Genomic DNA, 18183 nt, shown 5'->3' on the forward strand with positions numbered 1-18183 from the left:
AAAAATGTATCTCTGTATTCTGGGATTTTATCAATAACAATAACTTGACTTGAGTGTTACTGTGCTGATATCTTGAGTACTACAGTGGACAGCTGACTCCTAAAAATGTTTATATTCTTCATATTCTGTGTGGTGGTCAATTCACAGCAGTGACAGAAATTAATCTTTTCCAATAAATTTAAATGTATTTTTATTTACATTTATTAAACTGTGCATTGCCATATGAGTCAAATTCTTATATTTAATCGGTCAATTATAATAAGACATTTGGGCTGTTACCAATCATCAATCAACAAAATTCATCTTTGCAATGCAGAGGAAACAGAAGCTGCTTCCGAAATGGCATTTAGATGCATTTACAACTTGATTAATGCAGGACATGAATGCATTTAACCTGAAGTTACACGTGCATGAATAATATTTTGATATTGTAAACATAAAACGTTGAACACTGATATTTGAAATGTTAAAACCACCAGCAGCTGGCATCATGTGACTGTTAATAAGTGAGTCATTGCGATTGAACCGATTGCGATTGAAAATAGAACCGCTGCGTCTCCAAACAAGTGTTTTGTTCCTCAGTGTTACACGGACCAGCAAATGATTCAATCAGTCTATAAGTAGTAGTTTGCAAAGTTAAACGAATCAACTTTTTAAAACGAATTGGTTGATTCAACTCACTCATTAAGACGGTCACTTGCTGCCACCTACTGGCGGTTGTAGTTTCCTATTTAAATAAAAGTAGCTTATTTTATATTTTTTGCAATTATTTAATATTTCAACATTAAAATGTTATATTTACATTAACATTTACATTTACATATTAACATTTTTTGCACAATCCATCTATGAATTTTGTTGATAGTGATTTAATTTGATTGTTAATAGCCAGCATGTCTTCTTATTCGATTGAATTTATTGATTAAATAAGAACCTGACATAAGAGGACACAGATATGACAATAAATTTTATGATACTTATTAGCCAACATCTCTGTTTTATAAAAAATTTTTGGCTAAAAGTTTTTTCAGGGTTTTGAAATCTCAAATGAGAGAACACATCCTGATTATTATATTGTAATGAATTTTTAATATTACATTTAAACTTGGAATATAGCCTAGACATATTGCATATTAATTGTACTGTATATAAACCTCAAAGCATGTTTGTGCATTTTGAGTTACTCCGTAATGACTATTTGGGGGCATTTGTAGTGTGGGTATAGGGCCCAAACATAACCTTAAGCCCAGGGCCCCCGCCGCCCCCCAAGTCCTGCCCTGCACATTTGTAATCATGCTGATTTTTGGAAGAAAAAACTACTATTCTTGTGATATTGATTAACTCTATGAAATGATATAAAGGCCCCATATCTTGAATTGTGTGATGCACTTAATAGACTGAATCATGCAGTGAATCTAATCGACCTTATGTCATGCGTGCACTCTCTGCAGGTGTGTTTTGTTTGGATTTTGCAATGCTTGATAATGTCAAACCGCGCACTGTGAAACAACAATGTGTAGATTCGGTGGCGAACGCTGTTACCTGCAAACTCCGTCCCACAGGCTTTACAGTGAATGCAGTGCATAGAAACATTGTCATAGCGGAGCCACTCGAAGACTTTCAAGCACTTTCTCCGAAAACTGTACGCCTTCTATTTGGCTGGTGGATCAACATTCACCAAATGATTGCTATCACCAGCACCATTATTTGTAACTTTAGGTGGTTCACCAAAGAAATATTTCTCTCTCTCTTCTTTAGTATCTGATGTTCTGATTTTATTCATTGTTTAAACCAAATTTGGTTACAGTTACACAAAACATGACAAAAATGGCTTGATCCAAGAGTAAGAATGTTTTTTTTTTTTTTTTTTTTTTTGCCATTTTAGTTTTCTTCATTTGCATATGGCATACAGTATATATGACAGTAAGTGAGGTTGAAGCGTGGTATGGTGAAGGTCTATAGGGAACTCAGACTTTATACAGGGTCTTGTTTCCTTTTTTATCAAACCACAAACTAGGCGTGGGGCTTTAGTTACCACACCCAAAGTCTTCACACATCAGTGTATATAGTTGCATTGACTCATATAATGCACAGCATCAGTTTATGCTTACAAGTAGAATGAGTTTCCACATGCCATTGGCCTTGTGCAGGTTCTGTGCAGTTTGCATATGCATGCTGTTATGCAACTGTGCTTGTATATCTGTGTGGTGTAAATGCATATGTGTGCAGTCCAGTGGGGTACATGGTGTAATTTAAATGCGCAAAAAATGTGAGAAGAACAAGAAAATCAAGAAGAGTGTGGATCATGAATCATCAAGTTAAAGAGGAATTAAAAACTATAAGGCATTAAAAGGGCTGGGTTGGATATTACTCATTACATCCTTTTTTAAAACATCAGATTCACCATTTTAGTGTGGTTTTAAACTGGTGTATTAACCTGGCCATGCTGGTGTTTAGCTGGTTTTGCTGATCAGCCAGCTGAAAAGTGGCACTGAAACAAACCAAGTGAGCTTTTTCCCCCCAGAAGGACTCTTAAAATATCATTGTTTGTTTTCATTTGAAGATTTGATTAATCATTTGGCAATCTCTTGGATAATGTTCCATTCAGCTGTGTTGAAAAATCATAGTCTAATTCCTGCAGGGATTGTTTGGTTAATGTTAAGATCTCCCCAATGGCAGAGTCAGGCAAGTGGTTAGTTATTTAGCGCAATCCCAAAAAGAAAAAATTACTTTTAAAGACATACTATGTCATTTTTTTGATGTTGCTTTTGTTGCTGTCTTGGACTTGGTGGAAATGTCACATTACAAAAAGAGTGTTTATTTAGTGATGCTGTTGTGATTGAATGTATTTAACCTGACAACAGTGGAGTTACTGCGATAAGTCATTTTAAGATGATAGTTTTACCATAATTTACAGTCTAACATAAATCATCAGCCACCCCCATGGGGTGACCCACATCATATAAAATAAAACATTAAATTATTAATATTAATAACATAAATATTAAATAGACCTATTATATTAAAATTAGGGCTGACAATCAATTACAATTATCAAATTAATTGCAAATTACATTTGGCTGTGAAAATATACCCCAAAGATAATAAGTAGACATTACAAAAAGTATAGCTTTAGAAAGAAAGATTTTTATTAGATTTAACATAAAATTAATTACACATTTATGCTACAACCGCATATCGTAAACTATTGAACATAAAATAGGATATGTTGAGAAACATTTTAGTATTTTTTGTTCATAGGATGAAAGTCATTGGTAAGTAACCAGAACAGAATTAGATTTTTTTTGGTGAACTACTACAAATTTCGATGACTGATTTAATTTAATTTAGTTTAATTTGTGTAATGGTATTTTAAATAAGAAACTAATAGTTGTCAAAGGAATAGTTCACCCAAAAATTAACATTTTGTCATTAATTACTCACTCTCATGTCTTCCAAACCTGTAAGACCTCCATTCATCTTCAGAACACAAATTAAGATATTTTGGCTAAAATCCAAATGCTTTCTGACCCTCTATAGACAGCAGTGTTACTGAAATGTTCCCAGGTCCGGAAAGTAAGTACATCGATAAAATAGTCCATGTGACATCAGTGGTTCAACCGTAATTTTAGAAGTTATGAAAAATACTTTTTGTATGCAAAGAAAACAAAAATAATTACTTTATTCAACAGTTCTTCTTCTCCGCATCACCATCCTCTGCCATTATGGAGCGGACCACGAAGCATGCGCAAGATGCTGCTGACGGAGAACACACATGAGCTGCCTTGTTTACGGAAGAGGCATGGTGGTACTTTTTATAATAGTGGAGTATGGTGACTCGGAGGAGAAGACTTGTTGTATAAAGTTGTTATTTTTGTTTTCATTGTGGAAGAAAAGTATTCTTGTAGCTTTGTAAAATTACGGTTGAACCACTAATGTCACATAGACAGTTTTATGTCCTGGTTCTGGGAACATTTCAGTTGCATTGCTGTCTATACAGGGTCAGAAAGATCTCGGATTTCATCGTTGTGTAACGACGATGAATGATCGAATGTCTTGCGGGAGTAATACATAACAGAATTTTCATTTTTGGTGAACTGCCCCGTTAAGTCATTCATTCTTTTTGTATCAATTCAGAGCTTAAAGGACCACCGTTTTCTCATATTCCACTATGTTCTTCCCTCAACTTGACGAGTTGATACGTACCTCTCCCACTCAATCGTTTTCGCGCGCAGCGCCACTATGCTAGCGTTTAGCTTAGCACCATTCATTCCTTAGGATCCAAACAGGGATGTATTCAGAAGCCACCAAACACTTCCATGTTCTCCCTATTTAAAGACACGAGGTTACATGAGTAGTTACACGAGTTACATTCGACTACAGCGATTCACATTTGCATTTATGCTCTTCGGGAGAGAGAAAAAGAAAACCACTCGTGTGATATTTCTCTGGTTGTTCGTGTAATATCGCTTATCTTATGATTTAAATATAAGACACAAAGCCAAATATTAGATTTTTTCATTTTGCCCCAAAATCTTAAATCTAAGAGCTACATAACTGCAATTATGAACTACATGATTTATACCGGTCTGGGGCGGGGCATTTTTCATAACTAATTAATAGATTAAAGCATTAAATTGATATCCCTATTTAAAATACAATTAAAATTATTAAATATAATATAATATATAGGCTGTGTCTGTCTATTTATCTATAGGCTACACACCCTTCAAGACTTTTTTTTCTATTTCCTTAGGAAGACAAAATAGATTTTGTGATGACGCTAAGAAACTTGATGAGTTGGCATACTGCACCATCACCTTAAACAGGAAGTGAAAATATATCCGTTGCTGTGGGGATGAGCACTAGTTTATAAATAACAAAAGCCAGAAAAGCCCACAGCTAGGGTATGACACATCATAACTTTCCTGTCTGCTGTTCTGCAGAAATCAGCAAAGGCAGAAGAATTCCCTACATTCCCTGCTCACTCACCATCTGTAGTCTACTGATGTGTGGAGGGCTGCTCAGCTCAAACCTGTGCTGACATGTCAACTACCATAATCATGAGATCATGTGCTGTCATCCCGGGTCACTGAAAAGCACATGTCATAACGGCCCTGTCTTCAGGTTTCATGTTTTTAGTTGGAATGGCAGTGGAAAAATATATGTTACAATGCTGTGCTTAGAGGAACCAACAAGAAAGGAAGTGAATTGTGGTAAAATGCACAATATATGTTGGGGTTGCTTCAGTTATGAGCTCTTTTTCCGACATCATTAAAAATTAAATAAAACACACTTTTCACATTTTTATTAGTTTAACTGATTTGTCCAACAGCATCACTGTTACATAAGATTTAGACAGAGAGATTATACATTTTTTTTTACATTTGTTTTTACATTGATAAAATGTAAAAAATGTTATCTTAATCTTAAATTGATCAAAAATGAAAACAGACAATAGAAAACCGAATAGAAAACAGTTCTGTTGAATTGTAATATTTCACAATGTTCCGTATTTTTGATCAAGTAAATGCAGCCTTGGCGAGGATTTGTATAAATATAATAATTTGATGTTAATTAAAAATCATGTAACAACAGATTCAAAAACAAATTTGCGTGAAAAAGTAATAGTTTAAAAGAAAAGACTGCCCTTGGGATATAAAAGAGAGACAGTGAAACAATATACAAAATATTACATATTTATAGAAAGTATATCCAGATGTATATATGATTTGCAGATGTGTATATGAGTGTGTGTAAAGGGGCGTGTAAATGTGTCATTGGTGGTTTATCTTCAGTAAAAGAAAGAATCTAAACACCTAAAAAGACACCGTGCAGTAAGAACAGCCATTGGTCTCCGTTGTAACCTGGTTCTTGGTGTTTGGAATTGTAATTGTGAAATTTAGACAGCTGTGCCAAATGTTACTGCTCATTGCACAATGATTTGACACGTGACAGGCATGTCTCTTCTGTGTTCTTTTGCAGTCAGTGCTCCCTTTGTGAAGTAGCTTTACTGTTTAGTGAGAACAATTACAGATGGATTTCCAAACGTCACCCTTCTGCTTTGGGATTGGGTGTATAATTCACAGCCCTGAAGGATGAACTGTCTGGATTCTTGTTCAGACAGTTTAATTTGCAGTCTAATTTCTAAATTGCAGTATCCCGCTCTCATACACATGAGTAGAGCCTGCTGACGGGGGGGGGCAGACGGTCTGAGCTCCACATGTGGTGAACCAGATAAACAAACACTGCAAGCACTGCCATCCTCCGCTCAAAAATGACATCATTATTTATCTGCCTCAAACATCTGCTTTGGTTATTCAGTCCAGATGCAGGTATAAAAAGATTGTCCCTGTTTCATGCAGTTTCAGTGTAGTGTGCTGTAATGTGTGCACATATGTGTTCTATAAAAATAATGAATTACGACATAATTATGATATGCATACAGCCTGTTGTCAGTTATCAATTTCACACTTTTGCACAACAGCGTCCATAATATCTCATAACTTCATCGTAATGTATTTTTCACACACACACACACACACACACACACACACACACACACACACACACACACACACACACACACACACACACTTAATTTAAATAATTATCATTGCTCATAAAAAAAGAGAATGTGAGAGAATGAGAGATGTGTCATTGATGGCTGTGATCTTCTTGACCTCCTCCACATTCCTCCTCCCAAATAAGGATAAAATTGATGACACACTCTCTCTGACCTTGTCTTGCTTGTTCTTCTTCTCTTTCTCTTTGTCTCACATTTGAGGACATATTCTCAAATGCAGTAGCTGATGCCAATGCACAAGCTTTAACAAAGATTGTGGCTTTTATTGCGGCCCATGTATTTATGCAGTTGATTTTGTGTAGATGCTGGATCAGATTAGAGGAGCGTGTGTGCATGTGAACCAGCACTGAGAGGATATTTTTGTTATTCCTCTGAGGCACGGGTGTGATTTGAAGAAGCAGTGAAAATGGATGGGGGTCTTGAGGCTAACATTAGCTTTGCAGGGCCTTCAGGGGGGTTCACTGAACCCCTGTCTGAATGTAAAAGAAATCATGAATACCAGAGATGTGGAAATAATTGTAAACTTTCCAACTTAATATTAACTATTAATTTATTTGGTTTAAAATCCAGGTTATGTCCTTGATTTTTATTTATTTATTTATTATTATTTTTTATTTTATTATTTATTTATTTTTCAAAAGTATACAGTCATACAGTACTGGAACATTTCATCATTCGTACTCCACTTATCCGTGTTTGCATGTTCTGGATGGACAGGCTGTTTGTGCATTAATGGTGAGGATTTTGTGTTGACAAATGACTCTCCTCATGAGTGATTCTTTGAATCATTAATTTAACAAATTTGTTTAAAATAAAGAGATTCATTCAGGTACAAAACAAAGGCTATGTCCCAAATCACATAATCTTTAATTACTTTTTTTACATAAGTAATTACTTCACGGCTGCTAAAAATATGTTCCATGGTATGAATGTGTGTATTATGAATGTAACATGGAAGAATTATATTCACCACTAGCGTCAGATGCATTGCTTCACTGCAGTGGTGGACAGTAACTAAGTAGCTTTACTACTTTACTGTACTTAAGTAAAGTTTTCCAGTATCTGTACTTTACTGGAGTAGTTTTATTTTTAGAAACTTTTACTTTTTACTTGACTACATTCCAAAGCATAAGATCATACTTTTTACTTCACTAGATTTCATAAAACATATCGTTACCCCTTCTACAGGTGCTTCTCAATAAATTAGAATGTTGTGGAAAGGTTCATTAATTTCAGTAATTCAGCTCATATTGTGAAACTCGTGTATTAAATAAATTCAGTGCATACAGACTGAAGTCTTTGGTTCTTTTAATTGTGATGATTTTGGCTCACATTTAACAAAAGCCCACCAATTCACAATCTCAACAAATTAAAATACTTCATTAGACCAATATACATATATTAAAATAAAAAACATTTTTAGTTTATTGTTAGCCTTCTGGAAAGTATGTTCATTTACTGTACATGTACTTAATACTTGGCAGGGGCTCCTTTTGCTTTAATAACTGCCTCAATTCGGCATGGCATGGAGGTGATCAGTTTGCGGCACTGCTGAGGTGGTCTGGAAGCCCAGGTTTCCTTGACAGTGGCCTTCAGCTCATCTGCATTTTTTTGTCTTTTGTTTCTCATTTTCCTCTCGACAATACTCCATAGATTCTCTATGGGGTTCAGGTCTGGTGAGTTTGCTGGCCAGTCAAGCACACCAACACCATGGACATTTAACCAACTTTTGGTGCTTTTGGCAGTGTGGGCAGGTGCCAAATCCTGCTGGAAAATGAAATCAGCATCTTCAAAAAGCTGGTCAGCAGAAGGAAGCATGAAGTGCTCCAACATTCCTTGGTAAACTGGTGCAGTGACTTTGATTTTCGAAAAACACGACGGACCAACACCAGCAGATGACATTGCACCCCAAATCATCACTGTGGAAACTTAGCAATGGACTTCAAGCAACTTTTGGACCACTTGGCAACAGTTTAGTTCTTCTTCTCCTTAGCTCAGGTAAGACGCCTCTGACGTTGTTTGTGGTTCAGCAAATTCCTTGACACGTCTGTGTGTGATGGATCTTAATTAATGCCTTGACCCCAGCCTCAGTTCATTCCTTGTGAAGTTCCATAAGGCTGCAGTTCTCTCGTTTGGTTGTGCATCTTTTTCCTTCCACTCAACTTTCTGTTAACATGCTTGGATACAGCACTCTGAACATCAAGCTTCTTTGGCAATGCATGTTTGTGGCTTACCCTCCTTGTGAAGGGTGTCAATGATTGTCTTCTGGACAACTGTCAGATCAGCAGTCTTCCCCATGATTGTGTAGCCTAGTGAACCAAACTGAGAGACCATTTTGAAGGCTCAGGAAACCTTTGCAGGTGTTTTGAGTTGATTAGCTGATTAGCATGTCACAATATTCTTATTTGATGAGATTTTGTTAAATGTGAGCCAAAATAATCACAATTAAAAGACAATTGAGTTGAGTTTGAGTTCAAAATACAATTTGAGTTGAATTACTGAAATAAATGAACTTTTATTCCGACATTCTAATTTACTGAGATGTAATATATCGAGTACTCCGGAGTCTGATTCAAGAACGATTTGATTCTTTTCAATTAACCTTTTAAATCGGTTCACAAATCGCACCAAATGATTCATTCACGAATTAGCTGTTCTCGAGTTGACAACTTAATGATTCAAATGAACCATTTAGTCTCTAGTGAATTCACAAGTAAGAATGAGATCTTGTGAACTAATGTTGAATTTTAAGATTAATTAACTGAAAATTATATTTAGGTAAAAACATTTGTTTGTGAACAAAATCTGCTGTAAAGGGTGATCTATTTAAGCCCACTGAAATGCTTGAAATCAGACACATCAGCATCAGTGTCTCTTAGGTCAAAAAAAACAAAACATTAAAATAACACAGATTAAATAAAACAACTGATTCACGTTCAAATTCCCCACTGCCGTAACATTAACAGTTTTATTCAAATGCTACGCATGCCCTTTGTGACGTCTGTTTTTATATTGTTTATCAACAGTATAAATGTTTATATAGTTTGTATTAACTAGCAAAGTAGACAGATATGAATGTTTATTCATAACCATACTGAAAATAAGTAAATATTGGTAATGTTAGCTAACTGTCTAGCTAACAAGCTTGCTGGTGATAAGTTGAGCTAACTTTTAGAAATAAAGTCCAAATATTTTTATTCAACCAGATAGATTACATCTGGGGGGGAAAGAAAGCATGTGATGTTCAGAACATGGTAACTACAGTAATTATCAAAGTGGGAAGTGATGTCCTCTGGGGGCATTTGGCCGGGAGTGTTTACACCACAGACAAGGTTTGAGAAGAAACAAAATCATTATGAAAATATAATTATCTTTTCCTTAAAATGTTCTTCCTAACTTCAGGCCTTATTCTCACGTCATATATAACACATTTTAAAACACAATCACTTATGACTGTGGTCCAGGGTCACAACTCTGTTTTATCTCAGGTACATGGCCTAAGCTTCACAGTGAGCATTTCTACATCACTCTCATCGTAGTCCATATCAAAACCCAAAATATATTTTGACTCCATATATTGGTTATTTTGAGAAAATTCTAGGCATTTTGAGCAGTAGGGTTATAAAAAAATATGTGCTTATATAAAATTTAATTAAGTAGCCTATATAAAATTGCAAAATAAATCTATCTATCAGTACTTTTTTACTTAAGTACATAAAAAACTAAGTACTTTTGTACTATCACTCGAGTATAATTGAAAAAGGAGTACTTTTCCTTACGTAATATTTTATTATACGTATCTGTACTTTTACTCAAGTACTTGATATGTGTACTTCTTCCACCACTGCTTCGCTGCCATTAAACACTCTTCTCCCGTAGCCTCATGGTATAGTATAGTATCTATTGTATGCACACCCCAGAATTATCTCGGTAGTTATTGCCTACACTATTTTCCTTATTTTGGAACCACCATTGTTGTTGACAGAGCACAAATAGCCAGCTTCATGTTTCTTAAACCCTTGTACAGGAGAAATCTTATACTCACAATCATGCTGTTGGCCTGAATATTATCATGAGTGATTTGAACATAGATATGAGTTAGATATATCTATTTTGATATCACTTGGTATTGATTCATAAATAGGGATTGCAATAGTCAAATGATAGCCAAACATGTTTATTTCCAAACAAATAAATAAAGAAAAAAAGAAAAAATTTAAATCTGTCAGGCTACTTGTAATATCCTCTGCGATTTTAAATTAATATTTAACATATTTGTGTGTTCACCGTTCTCTGATGTTGGATAATGGTCACATGCAGATGGACAAATAAAATATTTAATCTTTTTTAATAAGTGTTTTATTTATTTATATATTTTTTTTTTCTTTTTTCCCCCCTGTATGTTTTAGATTATTATTTAATTATAATACCAGTTTGGCAAACTCTGTTTTAGATCAATAGTGTGCTTTATTCTCTGGTTCGCCACATAAGGTTTGCTGATGTCAGTATCAAATATCAAACATTTTCAAGCCAATTTCAAGAAAGAATTCATTTCCACCAGCCGTTAACACATCACTATACATTGTAAGCATTCATGGTAGGTCCAGAAGTAAACATTTTACTATTGAGTAGCTATGACAGTGTACAAAACCAGATTCCTCATCTGTTCAGCAAACATGAGATCTCCTTCCTAACTGCAGCTCTGAAGGCCCAGCGAGCTTCACTCTGCAGGGGATCATCACTCTTTATTTTACTGCAAACAAGTGATGTAACCTACAGTCGGCTCGTCCACCAAACATGAATAAAATTACAGCTACCGCTCATAATGTTTATACAGTCTTTACACGGCACATGATTTTAGGGTTGTTTAAGGCGTGGCTGAAATAATCTTTGCACAGAGGCTTTCATGATGGAGGGTTGTTTAGTTCTCTGTGAGAGCAGATCTCTCTCTCGCTCTCTCTCTCTCTCGCTTTCCTTGTCTCTCTCACCTCCACAAACACAGCTTACCATATATGGCTGTGTTTGTGGAGAGCAAAAGGGTAAGTGCGTGTCTCTGCATTCAGTTGTACAACTTTGCACAATCATGATTGTTTGAGTGGGTTTGTGGGTACAGGTCGTCATTCAAACGACTTTTGAATGAGAAAGAGCAAGAACAAATTTGTGGGAAGTATTGAGTAAAAGCTGGTGAGAGATACTTTGGATGCGATTCAGAGTTTACTTAGTAGGCTTACCTTTTAAAGACATCATGAATCATGTCAGCCAGTGATGAAATGAATGTAACACACTCATGAAGACTTGTTTTTACAGTCTCTAGTTATCTGAATATGAAGTAATGTTTACTGCCAGCACATTGTTTTATACGAGCATGTTGACGAATATGTATATGAAATGCGCTGGAAGGCAGAGTGTGAGGTAATGTGTGATTTGTCAAGCTTGCTTGTCTATGCCTGCATCTCACAGTGTTCTTAATATGGTCAGACTTCCCAGTTGGAACGAATCAGAGTAAGAGAGAAAAGAACGAGAGAACATAAGGAAGAAAAGTGGGAGTCTCAGACATCACGACCGCCGCTCTGAAGGTCATTGTGTCACGCTGACCCTTGTACAGTCAAATCTTCTGAGCATGTCTCAGCATCTTCCTTGAAAGCAATGCAAACAGACAGCTGTAAGCTAGGAATGAATGATCACGTGCAGATGATGTTCACTGACTATCATTATCTCGATCCCTCATGACATTAATGTCTGTTTTCACTTCATTTTAGAGAATAAACTGGGCCTCATTTTGCACACTACAAAGATTTCGCACATCTCAGGGGTAAATATTCACTGGGAGTTTGTTTACCTTTCCTTCTTCCCACAACATTTTTGGATGAATGTAAGCAGACTGAATTAGTGACACACCGAAATGAACTTCTTGGGTGAAGCCAAAGCCCTTTAATTATGGTTTCTATTAATGTTATGTTATTTAACAATTAAATGATTACAATCAAACTTCCTCCAATTTATGAAAACATTATGATATCTTAAAAAAAGTCAAATATTTAGTACATTAATATAGTAAATTAAGGCAGTGTCTGACTCCACCCTTCATTGCTCAAGTCTTTTTACATGACTATTTTACATGAGTACAAATAACATATTACTCAAATCTAACATGATGCTTTTTGTTGATTTGTTGCTATAATGCAAACAGTATCTACCCCTATTTACACTCATCTAACTGTAGTTATGTAATTGTGTTGATCAGAGTAATATTGACTTTAAACAAACTCAAACACAATTAGGAAAAGCAAACTTTTATAATCATGTTTGACAACAATGTGTTAATATCTTTGATGAGATTGTTGCAGTCATGCACATTGTTTGAAATTCTCCATGCAGATCTCATCAAAATGGAAAATGTGGGCTCTTTCTGGCAAGATATTATCATATGTATAAATAAACCTGTATATGCATGCTGCTTTCTCCATATCAGAATTTTCATATCAGAGTTACCTGATCTATTGAATTGACAGTGTTCATATTTACAATGTTCTCTTTCAGTGGGCACAGTTTTGGCACTTCCATCATCAGCTGATTCTGTTCTCCATGCAGCATTAAATGGAAGCCGATCTCATTCCAATCGCGTTGCAATGATAGACAGAGACAAGAGTAGGCATGCATTACTGTGCCCAATCTAACAAGACTAGATTCTATGTTTCTAAAATATCCTTACACTTTGTAGGTCACAAAGTAAAACTGCTATAGTTGATGTTAAAACAGGCTAAAGTTTAGTCTGTCTGTGATTGTATGAGTCTGATATTTGTGAGACCTGGATAATCTGATTGTACCTTGACTTTGTCCAGCATGCACACTATTCCAAAGTTTGGGGTCATGTGTTTTTTTAATAATAAATTAATGACAAAATACATTAATTCTATTGAGCAAGGTTGCATTAAATTGATCAAAAATGGCATTTGTAATGTTTTAAAAGATTTCAATTATTAGAATGAATTTTGAAGGATCATGGGACCTTGATGACTGGAGTAATGGCTGCTGAAATTTCAGCTTGGCACCACAGAAATACATTTTAACACATTTAAATAGAAAACATTTATTTTAAATTGTAATAATGAATAAATGAAGTCTTCGTGAGAATAATTGACTAGAAATTACACAGAAAGTTATGTTTAATGTTCTTTTAATAAAATGTGTTGTGTCATTTATACTTAGGCAGACTAATGAAGACTGAAGTTCAGCTACTCAAAATCAGAAATTTACTTATTGAGAAGTGTAAGCAATAGGTGGTTGGAGGGAATGACTGGGATGTAACAGAATGGCTCCTTCTTGCCAAAAACAGGACCAGGAATGAGTTAATCGACCAATTCTCTGATGTATTTCTTTTTTAGAAACCCCAGGGAAGGACAATGTGCTCCAAACTCCACATCTGCTCCCCTACCAGAGTCACCATCAGGCAGTAGTTATGCAGAGTTACAGACATGAGGAGGTATAAAAGAGTATAAAAGAGATGATCATTCAGGAGAATTATCAAGATGCTACAAGCGTTACTATATTGTCATGCTACCATGATGACACCTCTTGTTTTTAATGAGGTGTGGTGGAATGAGACGGACATGATGGGTGTAGCATCAGTGATTAAACAGGAAGCTTTATTTACTGGATCAGTTGTATCACATTGCTCACTGGTCACGGATGGTGACAATCAGAGATATAAACGCTGATAAATATAGATTTTCCTTGGCCATGCACTGTAATGTTCTGGGATTTCTCTCTCTGTGTGTGTGTGTGTGTGTGTGTGTGTGTGTGTGTGTGGGTGTGGGTGTGTGTATTTGAACTGCCTGTGAGATCAAAGTGATCAACCAGATTGGTTGTGAGTCAAACAGAAGGCCGTTCTGTTTTCTGTGATGTGCAGTGAAGAATAAAGCCACAGTATAAAGCGCTGGAGCTGATGACACCCATTACACACTTCTAGAGAGTTTGACTCTGACTCACTCTGCTGTAATATCCTCTCAAACAGTAACAGATGGCACAGACTCTTTCACTGCCTTCAGACCTGTTTGTAGGTGATTGCTGGTGTCTATACCGTGTGTCTTAAACACATAAGTGTAGTGTTGTATGTAAGGTGACTTTCCCCACGCTAATAAACCCCAGCTTGATGCAGATGTGTTTTTCTCTTGACTTTAGCACTAAACAGACAATAAAGAATGACTGCTACACAACACTGAACCTGTAATGCTGAAAACCTTGAGATGGAGACATCCTCTTATCTTTAACTTGTGAAGATAACACAACGTAAGATTAAACAGTAAAAAAAAGTCTAAATGAAATGAAATGTTTTATATATATATATATATATATATATATATACAGACATGTGACTCAGATTATTTTATTTTTCATGCAGTGTGAAGAGCACAAACCACGTGGAGTCTGATCTTTTTGATTCTGATTTGGGCCACTTCCATACGTGGTCCTAAATTTAAAACAGGTCAGAAGTTTTACAGTACGGCATCAGTCTGAATTTATGTCATTCTATATCAACGTTCGTCGTGATTTGGCACTGACGGGAGTCACTCCAGAGATTTTAGATACCGGTAGATCTTTGATCACGCTGTGAATGTGATATACAGTTGGAGCGGTAGTCGGTGGAAAGGCAGTGAGGTGTTAAACTCCTAAGTATAAAAGTTACAGCTCTATACGCACTAAACTTATAAAAACTTTGCTCTCTCTTCATCTTCATTCATTTTATCACCTGCTCACAAATCTGCTGGCTTCCATGCCACAACATCTTAAAAATGAACATGTAAACACTTACATCAGTGGCCCCCGTGTTTACTTCTGTATGACAGTCATGGCATCTCATCATTGTTCTTTTGCACATGCATGATCGGTTTTAATGCTTGCTGGTTTAATGTAGCCTACATTTGACCTCTGTAGATCAGAATGTCTCTTGTTTGTGAAAAGCAATCTTGATAGTCTATTAGAAGAATCTAAATGTTATTGTTTTCTGCCTTCATTTTGCATGATGGTGAATCAGAGCTTAGCTATCGTCCTTGTTTTTCAGCTAATACAGTTCACAACAGGACTCATATCCATCCTTCCACAGCCACACGTTCCTGTGGAAAACATGCCATATCTGTCACTACAGCTTCCTGTGTTAAAGAATTACACCCAGAAACGGATGGGTCACAACAGGCCCCTCTCTCTCAATCTTTCTGTTCGTCTTTTTCTATTGATCAAAGAACACATACTTTCTTTATTAACTTGGCCAATTCTTGATAAACATTATTGCCTTGTTAAACTTGCTGCTGTTTTGTTGCCATACTTCATAAAACACAATTAGGCAAATGTTCAGTGAATTTAAACTGTTCAAAATGTTGCTCTGGGCTTTATCTAACATGCAAAAGTGATGTCTAATGCTTAAGGTGCAAGACTCACTTTGATTAATTAAAAAACTAAATGTTTTTGTGCCTCATTCTTTCTGTCTAAACTTATCTTTGAGGATAAATTGGCTCCTTTTTCTAAACCAATAAAACAAAAACAGAATGTAGACAAAGAATTCTTGGGATTACAATGGGAAAATGTAAGAGCTTCAAACAGTTTTCTCTCCCTACGTCATTTCTCTTTTTTTCTTTGCTCCTCCTTGATCTCTTTGCCTGCCACTGTACTAATTCGGTGTTTGCTGTCAATAAAATGAGCATAATATTTTATTATCCCATTTATAGGCTCAATTTCTAGCAATGACAAAATTGTTCCTGGTCTTCACAGTCTGAATGAGATTACCACTGCCACTTATCACTGCATTTAATCTCATATTTAGAGAGTTAGGACTCTAGTAACTAAACATCTTCAAACTAGTTCTAGTTGAAAAAAAAACCTGGGATGCTTTGTTAGTCTGAATCACCTAATATATGGAAAATGTCCCTGGGAAATGACTATTCCCACTAAGATTCCTGGCTTTGTTGATGCCTTTTCTTTCATTTTCCTTATTTTCATTTACTCTCTACTGATATCTTTCTGCATTTCTATTATTGCCAGAAGATCTTTGCCTGTCTTATCTTGATCTAGGTTGACTCGATCACACTCTAGGGAATGGGGGCAAGAAAAAACACTGACAAATTTAGAGATTTCTTCCAACACCTATATACACGTGCATCTCAATAATTTAGAATGTCGTGGATTTATAACATATTCATTTATTTCAGTAATTCAACTCAGATTGTGAAACTTGTGTTTTAAATAAATTATATGCACACAGACTGAAGTAGTTTAAGTGTTTGGTTCTTTTATTTGTGATGATTTTGGCTCACATATAACCAAAACCCACCAATTCACTATCTCAACAAATCAGAATATGGTGACATGCCAATCAGCTAATCAACTTAAAACATCTGCAAAGGTTTCCTGAGCCTACAAAATTGTCTCTCAGTTTGGTTCACTATGCTACACAATCATGGGGAAGACTGATCTAACAGTTGTCCAGAAGACAATCATTGACACCCTTCACAAGGAGGGTAAGCCACAAACATGCATTCAGTCAAGGAACCTGGGCTTCCAGACCACCTCAGCAGTGCTACAAACAGATCACCTCCATGCCACGTTGATTTGAGGCAGTAATTAAAGCAAAAGGAGCCACTACCAAGTATTGAGTACATGTACAGTAGATGAACATACTTTCCAGAAGGCTAACAATAAACTAAAAATGTTTTATATATATATATGTATATTGGTCTTATGAAGTATTCTTATTTGTTGAGATAGTGGTGGGTTTTTGTTAAATGTGAGCTAAAATCATCAAAATTAAAAGAATCAAAGACTTAAACTACTTCAGTCTGTGTACTGAATTTATTTAATACACGATTTTCAAAATCTGAGTTGAATTACTTAAATACCATTCTGAATATTTCATTTTCTCCATCATCATGCAGCTCATTGTCACAAAATAAGATGAATAATACACCTTCAGCAGCAAAAAATAGTTTTCCTCTCATGGTTGACTTACCTGGCTTAGGTTTGACTCAAGTGCTATCCACAAGCTTTACCCACAGTACATTTCTCAGTGCCAAAGGGGCGTAAATGCAGTTAGCTTTTTTTGGAACCAAAAACTACTGGCGAAAAACTACTGGCGAAGTATATTCAGAGTTAAGTCTTTTGGTTTCTAATGATTAACTCCAAAATTAAGAATTCAATTGTGTCCTTTTGGTAGTTAAAGAGCTCATCAAGAGCTTTCATTTGATATATCTCCATTTCACCCAAAATGTCACTTATGTCCTTCTTGTTCTCACCACCCGATTTTTATCTGTATTATTTAATACCTGTATTATTTTGCTTGATTGTGCCAGTAGGAAATATCAGTTTAGTTTACATTTTGCCATGAATGTGTTTCTGTATACAAGGTATAGGAGGGAGGAGAACAAAATGCCAGCGTCAAATCCCATATGGCACAAATGATACCAGTTTTCAGACTGCTGGATTTAGTTAAAGGTGTGGTGGGGGCAATATGATGTCACCCCACCCCAAGGTTCTTAGATAAATGAAGCAGTTATAGCTGGTCCCTTCTCTTTCCCTCTAAGGAATGAAGTACTGGGAATGTTTGCAGT

This window comes from Carassius gibelio, chromosome B23 (assembly GCF_023724105.1).
Source record: "Carassius gibelio isolate Cgi1373 ecotype wild population from Czech Republic chromosome B23, carGib1.2-hapl.c, whole genome shotgun sequence".
Lineage (NCBI taxonomy): Eukaryota > Metazoa > Chordata > Actinopteri > Cypriniformes > Cyprinidae > Carassius > Carassius gibelio.